Raw genomic sequence first — 10,349 nt, forward strand, 5'->3', positions numbered from 1 at the left:
CGTCGCTAGATGCGTCCTGTGATTGACTGCCAAGTGTTTCAAGGTGTTGTCTGCCTTTTGCACCAAGTCAGCTGAGCCAGGCTCCTGCTCATCCACCACCCTCAATAGGATAGGTGCGAAGGAAGTGGTTATATCACACGGATGGTGGCTTTGGGTCGACTCCCGAATGGCCAGTCTATTCCAGGCTGATATGATCAAGTGTTTTTTTTTTCCATGTGTACATAACGTTTGATCTGAGGGGTCTACATACATCAACTACACTTAGGTGACCATTTTAAATGCATCTGAACTTTTTTGGTTGTTTTATAACTAGTGTTGTTCCGATACTGATACTCGTATCGGTAAGTGTACCGATACTGCCTTAAAAGTTGGTATCGGTATCGGTGAATACCAACCAGTATACCGGCTCTCGACATTGGTATCATGCATCGAACACAGCAAATGCATTTTCAAACACATAAATATGCTTCCAATTTCAATCAAATGACCCAGTGTACATGAAAAAGAAAACCATAACTGATGCAAAGTGATCAGAGCATGTATGTTGTGAGGGTGTTCAGTGGTCATGTATAATAATTTTACATCCAAGTGAGTGTGCAATTCGTTAGAATCACAAGAAAAATTGTGCTTTTATTTTGATTTTTCAAACGTATCGGTACAATATCGGTATTGGCCGATACTGCACAGCCAGTTGGCGGTATCGGTAGCGGGACCCAAAAACTGGTATCTGAACAACACTATTTATAACATTCACATTTAATTGCGTTTAATGTTCCGTTATGTAACATTGTAATGGTGATGGAAACACATATTGTAGATTAAATCTGTCCGGCACAAAATGCACTCTTTATTTATAAAAAAACGGCTAATATGCACAATACACCAAAACACAGAATAATGCATTTCATCACAATTGTGATATTGTTGAACAATTAGCTAATGAAGGTTACTCCACATTTAGCCTGAGAGTGAGTTTCTCCTCTGTCAGACATAAACATACCGCATAAAGCTGGCAAATGTAATAAAGCACAAAACTGCCGCTATGCCCAAATGTTTCTGCTACATGCCTGACTGCTTTGAAACGACACACACTGCTGTTAAAAGCTTAAATATTTACTTCTTTTTTTTTTCTGCTGCCCTTCTCCTAACCCTCCCGATGATGCCGTGAAAGTTCCCAGGAGAGCATTTCTTGAGCTGCCGTGTGAAATGGCCTTAGAGATTAATGTTTTTTGCAGCATTACCTGATGGCAGGGAAGCAGAGTGGACGCACTGTACGGATCTTTTTAATCTCTCTGATGGTTGCCTGCGGCAGTCCTGCAAAAGGTAAACGTGAAAAGAGTATTTAAGACCCAGGGGGCAAATACAAAGGTCCAAAATATGTGTGACAGACACAATACAATGTGGGAGACTATATTTTGTGGTTAGTTTGTACCATGTTTTAAAAAAATTTTGTCATGATGTCTGTTTGTTATGTTTTGTTTTAGGTTTTTTTGTTCTCATCAACCAACTTGACAAGAACCAAACCGTCCGTTCCCGAAAAACGATAACGTCATTAGCCAAAAAGAAGATGAAATAAAAACTGACGAAATCAATAATGTACTGAGAATATAAGTGGGAAAAAATGTTCCAAAGTTATTCCAATAAAGTCGAAAAAATTATAGGCTCTAATTCTCCCATTGTGTGTGGTAATTTATTTATTTATTTATTTTTTAACACGCATGGCTCGTGCACATTAAATTTGAGCACGATCTGCCGTCCGGATTTCGGTAACGCCCCCCACGCGTGATGGGTGTGACTCATTAAAATATGAGGCTCGCTGTAGTTCCTGGATTGCGGAGATTCCCCAAGACAATAGGAAAGCATTTGCAAAATATGTCACACTTTAAATGTGAAATGAACTTTCAAAGCATGTACGGAAATTAATCATTGCCAGTGAGACTTGCGCACCGCTGATGACGGAACGCTGTCCTTTTTAATACACTGTACTTTGAAGAGTTTTTTTTTTTATTCTGTTTGAAATTAATCCTATAAAAGTAATTTAGTCAGAATACTGTGTGTGCTTATGACTGAACATACGTTACAAGGTGATCAATAAAAAGAGGAAAGATCGGTGCCGATGCTTCATTGCGCTATGCACGAAGCGAGTCACTTTAACATACGTAACGTTAGTTAATTGAATCAAAACCTTCAGTGGGTGCTGGGCTTACTACAGTGGAAGAGGAGAAGTGCGGAAGCCCACAGGCGAATGATTGATTGGTTGAACATATAAACACATCACAAAATATATAAAATAAAAAAATGGATGAAAGAAAGAAAAATGATCATGAATGAATATTATAGTTCAATGCGGTTTACATGTACCTGTTTCATCCCCCAACCCCAACAAAGTTTATAGGAACAAATTTTCCAATTGTGGAATACATCATTTTCTTTTAAAAAATCAGGAAGTGATTAAGGCGCCGGTATTAAAAACGAGATGTTCAAGTCATGGTAGGAAGAGTCTACGTGCAGCGTAATTAATATTCACGGATGCATTTTTGAGTGACATTTCGACTGGCATGCTGATGCGGTGTCAGCAGAATTGCTTCGGTGGCGCCTGTTGGTTGGTTGCATGCTAAATAATTTACGCCAGAGGTTTTGCGAAGGAATCGTAAACACTCCAGCAGCACCGTACATTATATGTATTTGGTAAATCTGGTTATGAACATTGGCTAAGAGTTTTTAATGACAGTTGAGTACATCCAAAGGTAACCTAAAGGCCTCAACACATCATTTTCAGTTTGGTGTAGCGGTAGCGTCGGAAAGTTGGAGCCATTGTGGGGTGTCTGAGGTGCGTTTCTGGCCGATTCAACACTGGGTTGAGCAGTTGGGACAAATGAGCACTATGATTGGCTGTCAGCTAGCAAATCAGTGCCCTTAACAAGAAGCAGATGTGACATTTTTAGCCATTCCCCAAGAACTGAATCAACTTGGCTCAATTTTTCACATCTCCTTTATGGCTGGACAGAAGCGCGCAAAGACAAATTGATGACCCTAATTCAAGAAAGACCGAAACATTTTTTTCTTGTTTTCCTGGGAAAATTTGTTTCCAAAGCAAAAACAATAGCAGTTAATTCTCAAACGGATTGTGTTTGGTCAAACTTTACTTGGAGATACCAGTAAATTTATCGTACTCTGCAAATCTCCCCACGATTGAGAATCATTTTGCATTTGAAGTTTCCATCACGCTACGAGTGTCAAAATGATGGCGACACACCATTTCTAAGCACTCAGAAGGCTTTCACCCCGCTGTGTGATTTAGTAGGCAGGGTTTGGCCAATCTATGTGGATTGCTAAATTATGCGACGCAGACAGGCTCAGTGTAATGTGTCAGCTGCAAATCAATGAACACATCTAAATATAGTCACGTCTCACATAACCGCCACCACCACACACACCGTTTCTATATTTCAATACAAACCCTGCCGATGGATGACAGAGTCTGAGTGACGCACGTGTCAAGATAATGAGCTCACTACACTAGACTTGTATCAGTGCATGTGGTTTTCCCATCGTATCGTTGCCCAAGTGCCCTTGAGCGAGATAATGTTTTTTTTTTTTTTTGTTTTTTTCTTAGTTGTAATAATGCTTTCCTTCCGCATTCCTTTTGTGGTTGTTTTTTTTCTCTATTTTTGTTTTTTGTAATTCACATTTATGTGCACTTTTGGTTCAATGCATTCTACTTGATTGTTCATTGTTTCTAGAGTCTTCTTTGTGATCCATCCTTCAGCCGTTAGATTTCCTAGGAATTAGGTAAGAGGCGGGGTCAGACCATTAGCCAATTCTAACCATTGAGCACATGGTATTGAAAATGTCCAGACTGTTTTCTAATACGTGCTGGCGTGTGAGCAATTAGCTCCTTTGAAAGAGAAAATATCCACGAGAGTCATTTAGGTTTTAATGTCCTTCATCCGTCAAAGACCTTTAGGCTGCGTAAAGCATTGACTTACCCTTTACACATCTCATTACATAAGATGCACTGTACGTAATGTCAAGGTCAGAACTGTTCAATACGATGACGAACATAACCAACGCGAATGAAGTTAAACAATGTTTCTAATATATTTACCAAGAGCACAATCGTGCATCGTCCCATCGGTTTTCTATTCTGCTAGTCATGCTGCAAGGTTCTGTCTTTGAATTTTGATCCCCAATCTAAAATCACAAAGGTAGGTTTGTATGAACCGTTGGTTGAAGACTCTCAAGGCACAGTCAGACAATTTTGTGAGAGCTTGTGCAACTCGTGTTCAAACAGACACAACTCGTGAATGACCACATTCAAAGTGGACTTGGAGTGTAAAGAATGGAAGCGAATGTGAGAACTGGCCAAGTTTGAATACAACCTAAAATAGTTACTAGACTTGAAATTGTCTAGAGAAGTAAATGCGAGTGGTATTCTGTACTCTACGGTTTCAGTGGTGAGGTGGCCAGTCCAGGCTAGAACCCGTTACCTGGATAGGCTTCATCCCGGATAAGTGCTATAGCAAATGGAAGGAAAAACTTGTGGCATGTGTTCAAACACTACAAAACACACATCTCACACTTATCTGTTCGTTCCACTTTGCTCGGGGGGGCGAGCAGGATCCACCAGGTGATCATTTCTCTGCGAATTAGAACTGAGTAGAATCCATTAAGGCAACTTGTTCTGTATCAGTGTCTCTCTCACAGTCAATTGAGCACGAATGAGCAAGCATGGCCACACATTGCTGCAGCTGCTGCTTACAGAGATTTTCCCTTACCACATTTGTCAACATAATGGATACACCGCTATTTAGGAAACATTTTTAAAGAGATCTTTTGGACTACATTAGGTTTAATTTGGCCTGGTTTGGCACATGAAAACCAAATGGCTTGTCTTCTTCATGCAATTCTCATATTGTCTTGCTGTCAACAGTATTTTGGATGCACACTTTTTTAGATGTGTGTGTCCTCCAATACTTCCTGTGTGTTCTACCAAATGTTGTTCAGAATTTTGCCGGAGAGGTACTCATATTGAGATTTTTCTCTGCGCTATTGAAATCCAAAGCTGTAGATGTATAATTCTTTTTTTTGCCTCAGATGGCGCTATTGAGAATAAGGAGTATAAAAAAATGGATGGATCAAATAAAAAAAAAAAAGAAAAATCTGAGACATTAAAAATTATGAATTCACCGCAAGTTAATGTAAAAAAAAAAAAATAATGAAAAGAGAGTGTTGACAGTACATATGGCAGAATACCGAGGTTCACACCATGTTAAAAAAGTCAAACAATCAATATGTGTGTGCCGTCGAGTGAAGTACCGGTATAGCCAAACTGAATGTGCCAGTCATGAACAAACCGAACGGTAATTGAAGCGACTCTTCCCCCGGGACAAAGATTTCTAAGGTGCACATCCACTTCCCACAAGATGAACAAAAAATCCGCTGAATGATAAAGCGAGTAGGGCTGAGGCTATTATAAAAGAAGAGAGGTGAGGTGGTAAGGGGCGGTTTGAGGGTTTGGGCCTGCTCCCGAGGACATGGTGAGACGTGGCTGATGAAGGGCTGTGCGGTCTGGCCGGGATAATTTGTTGAGATATAGGTGAGATAACAGCAGCTTCTGGACCCCGCGGCGGACTTTGCAGAGCCTGAGGCAGCCTGATAATATAAAGTGGATTCTTGAAACCTTAAATCTCTCCCCACTTCCTCCTCACTCAGTCACTCGTTTCCTCTCTCACCTGTTCAAATTGTTGTTGAGTGGACGGCAACACTAACATTTGACACCCTCTTTCGCAATCGTCCTGAAGAGTCGAAATCAGCACAATTCAGCTGGCGAACAAGAACGCGGTTCAAAATGAAACCGCTGCTGCCACTTTGACAATAAATGCCAAACAAAAAAAGAGCTAAAATGCTCAGCTGAAAAGCTAACAATGTAGAGTAAAGGCAGTATGAGCATTAGATTTTTTTTCAAGTTTTTCATGCACACTGCATATCATATCGGAATTGCACAAAAATGTAAAATAAAATTTAAAAATTTTTTAAATTCCAATCTTGCTAATGCCTCATTGATGGATAGACTATTATTTCATCCATTCATTATCTAAGCAGCTTCGCCTGACGAGGTTTGTGGGTGAGCTGGAGGCTATCCCAGCTGTCTTTGGGCAGTAGGCGGGATACACCTCAAACTGGTTGCCAGCCAATCGCCGGGCACACAAAGACGAACCAAGGGGCAATTCATGGTGTCCAATCAATCTGACGTGCATGTTTTTGGAGTGTAAGAGGAAACTGAAGGTCCTGGAGAACACCCACGAAAGCACGGAGAGAACATTAAAAGGCCTGTTTGTCAACAAATTTGATTTAAAAAAAAAAATAATAATAATATGATGTTGAAAATGCTTTTTGATGATTTTTTTTTTCACTTTAATTAATTTATAAAACTAAACTTCATCAACAAAGGTTATGATGCCAAAGTATGACAAATCAAAAGTCAACCAACGTTTTAAGCCATCTTTTATCCGTCTTTTTCTTTCTTTCCTGCCTTCCAGCTTCGAGATGTGCCAGCTGGGACTGAAATGTGATGCCGTCAGCCCTGGTAAGCAGAGCTCTGTTACTGAGGCTTGTAACAGCCGTATGGTGGCTATTTTCGCGTGGACGCTTGTGGCTGTCACGTCCGATGGTGAGGGCAGCACTGATCTGTGGCGGCAGGCGGACCGGTCGAGTTGTTAGTCTGGCCTCATACTCCATTGCACATCCATTACTGTTTATAGCTGCACCTACATGTGCATACAGTCTGTCTCACTGCTTGACCTTGCTTTTGTGTTACAGCTGCTGTGCATAAACATGTACATTCACAACATGAACATGTATTCGCACGATATCACATCTGAGCCATTTATCCCTCTTTTCGTTCGGGATGGACTTGGGCCAAGGGTTTGTCAAATTTACAGAATACTGGGCGCTGCGGTTTTTGTTCAATTTTTCTCTCGTCACTGCATTTCATGCAGTTTTGCATGATCGGTGACTTTCAATTTCTTTGAGTGCCTTTTTTGTTCCTCTTATGAACGCGTCTTGATGGAAAAAGCCTATTAGCACTATTGCATCAAGTCAATGAGAATATTTTCCACCAACACAACAATCCAGATGCCTGTGAAAGCTTTATGAACAAAAATACACGGGACAGCACAATTATCACGATTTCTGGTTTGGTTGTTTCGATTCTATTCAGTTTTGTTTCATGTTACATCTTGTCGTCAGCTCGTTTCTGGTCAGCCCTCTTTCTTGTGTCCACCAATATCTTCTTAGATGGCTACGTTGGCTCTTCAACAATTAAGCCAATGTCTCCCTCTCTGTAGATTATCAATCAGTGTTAACGTTGCGTGTTCATATTTGAAAAACCACAAGCGTATACATCCGCACGCGTGCACACACACCACACAAACCTTGCTATCCACGTTACACCTCTGTCCATGACCTAGTCCCTTCACGTGATTAATTCAGTTTTATTCCACTTTAAGCATTAAAATCCATCTCAGAAAGGTCAACAATGAGGAGGTCCCTCCATTTAGAATCGTTTAGAGGACTCAAGGCCAGTTTCCTCTCAGTAAGCTCACACGTCTTTTTAACCTCTAGCCTTAGAAAGAGCGGTGCTGCCCATTCAATTACTGTTAGGGAACTACTTAGTTTCTTACTTGGTTTCTAAATGGGATTAAATGAAGATTAAAACACATTTTGGGATCGGGGGCAAAAATGTCCGTGCTAAATGAGAGCAAGGCTTCTTCTTCTGCTCGTCTAAAGATTGAAGTTTTTTTTTTTTTCAATCCAATGGTGCAACAGGAAACATAGATGGTGATGATTAAATTCCAATGTAAATAGATTAAGAAAAAAGAAACTAAATAATGTGCAATAAATTTAGGAGTGAAGTTTGAAGTAACTGAGGGGAAGAAGCTGTTCATGTGGTTCTGGTTCAGGTCTGAAGGATTGTTAGCATCTTGCATGAGCGAGGGTCCAACAGGCTGTCTCGCGGTTGAGGTGGGTCAGATGTAATCCAACTTGTAAGTCTCCTAGCTTTGAATGGACGGCATCTTACAGCTGATCACCTTCTGACCTCTGTTTTACATAAAACAATGACGCTGCATTCACACTCGGGAACGCTCAAATCCAGAATGAAGTCATTGTAATATTAGGAGACAATATTTGCAATGTTACAAGATTATAGTCCATTTATTACACATCTGCCTTGTTCTCTTACTGGGTTATATTGTAGTTGGCATTGGTTTGTTATAAAAGCAGATGTTCAGTTTGAAAATGTGGTCTTCAATTTCTCTCATGCATTCAGTCAAACTGTGTAAATTGGGACTAAAGATAATGTTGACATGCTGGACTTGTTGTTTTATATCACTGTGGAGATTATTTGGAAGGTTTGCCTGATTTTGTTGCCGACGGAGTGGCTTCAATTCCCAGTCATTGTGAACGCAAGCGTGAATGGTTGTCAGGCTCCAGTTGGATGGACAGAATTATTTCTTTTCCAAAATAGCAATGTTTACAAGGGTGTATTGTGACTTCCCTGACACCTGCTCTAGTATCACAAAAAAATGTAGTCTGAATATCAAAATATGAAAATATGACCTGCACAGATAAATCCATTTTTTTTAACTGTTCTATTGTTCAACATCCATCACCCTGTATATTTCCCCACTTTGTTTTTGACATCTCTTGTACCTGCAGAGTGAAATATTTACTGTACCCTGACACTGGTTTGTCTTCTCCTTGACCCCAAGTGTGAGCAGCCTAGATTTCCCTGATCAGCACTTTATTCCTCTTCACCGCTCTTCTTTTGCCTTTTGCAAGGGGCAGAGGTTGGGTTGAGGTGCCAATCCCACAATCCCTTACTACAGGAACGGGGGGGGGGGGGGGGGGGTGAGAGGGGAGACTTTATCATTGTCTGACTGTCCTTCAAGAATTACTCCCACCTTTCAGAATCTGAGTCAGCATCAGATCACCTTTTAGAGAGAATGCTGTTAATGGACTCTGTTCTTTTTAAACTACTTTGTCGAAGCAAGGGGGAACACACCAATGCATGTTCAGCCTCACACACATGCGAGCCAAGCTAATAAAGCAAAAGGTTGAATCCCTCGATTTCTCAAAGGACAGACATCTTTATCTTGAACCTATATCATTTTGTGCAGGACAAGAAGAACTGGCCGTTTATCAATCGAACATGCCAATGCCAGAATGGACTCAAAAGACTGGAAGAAGTCCAGCTGTCAACGAGGAATCAATCTTCTAACAGCTAATTCCCTAATTTGATACCACCAAGGACATTTACTGTTTCTTGACACGCTCTCCACGGGCACATTATATTTTCAAGGCAGCTGCTATTATCTTAATCGATTTCTTAGTGGCTGTTCATCAAAATGTGGCAATTTGTTGGCGTAAGGAACCAGAGGATGACAGATAAAAAACTTGCAACCCTTAATGCATACCCAGAGAACACGAAATAAGCAAATGCATATTTCTGGCCAATTTGAAAATTGTAAGTTTGTAAGAACAATAAGGCAACTTTACAAAAAAGGATGGCATATAAAAACTCTGGAGAAGCCAAGATAAAGCCATGCTATCATGGGGAACACATGCAAAGGCAACACAGGAAAGCAGGAGCTGAGATTCAAACCTCAAACGTCACAACTGTGAGGCACACGTGCAAATCACTCGTACACCATGCTACCAAACAACGAACCAAATATTGGCCAATGGTGTCCAGAGAAATCAAATTTAAGTGTCAAAGGAAATAGTCTTATGTTTAAAGCACATCTATTTGAGTACACGTTTGTTCAATGCTGAATTTGCGCCAGTTGTTTATTTAAAAAAAAAAAAGTAGGGCTATAATTCATTATCATGTCACCCTATAAAAATGCCACTGAACATTCATAAATAAATATGGCCGACCTCTGCTTATCTTCCAACACCTGAATGCTGAAAGCTAAAAGACTGCCAGCGGCAGCACTTTGGGGTTAATAAATGAGCCCCAAATGGGGATTGACCTCCAGAAGATACATAAGATGATTAAAAATGTTGCTTTGACTCAGCACAAAAGCAGAGAGCTTTATGACAACCTTGACATTCTAACTGAGTGATTTGTGTGCTCTAATACTTGGCCCCTGCTCATGTCTCCAACATCGTGATATCATCTGTTGTCATTCATTGTTCATTTGTTGGACAGATTGATGTTACCGTTCAAACCAATGCTGTCATTCATGCGGAAAAGTCTAACAAGCAAATAGTTTCCTCCTCTAGGAAATAAAGGAACAGGAAACTGGAAACATCAGCGCCAGCCAGGGTTAAACTGTTGACTT

Source organism: Idiotropiscis lumnitzeri, chromosome 3 (assembly GCF_059441095.1).
Source record: "Idiotropiscis lumnitzeri isolate Australia: NSW breed Sydney's pygmy pipehorse chromosome 3, RoL_Ilum_1.0, whole genome shotgun sequence".
Taxonomy (NCBI): domain Eukaryota; kingdom Metazoa; phylum Chordata; class Actinopteri; order Syngnathiformes; family Syngnathidae; genus Idiotropiscis; species Idiotropiscis lumnitzeri.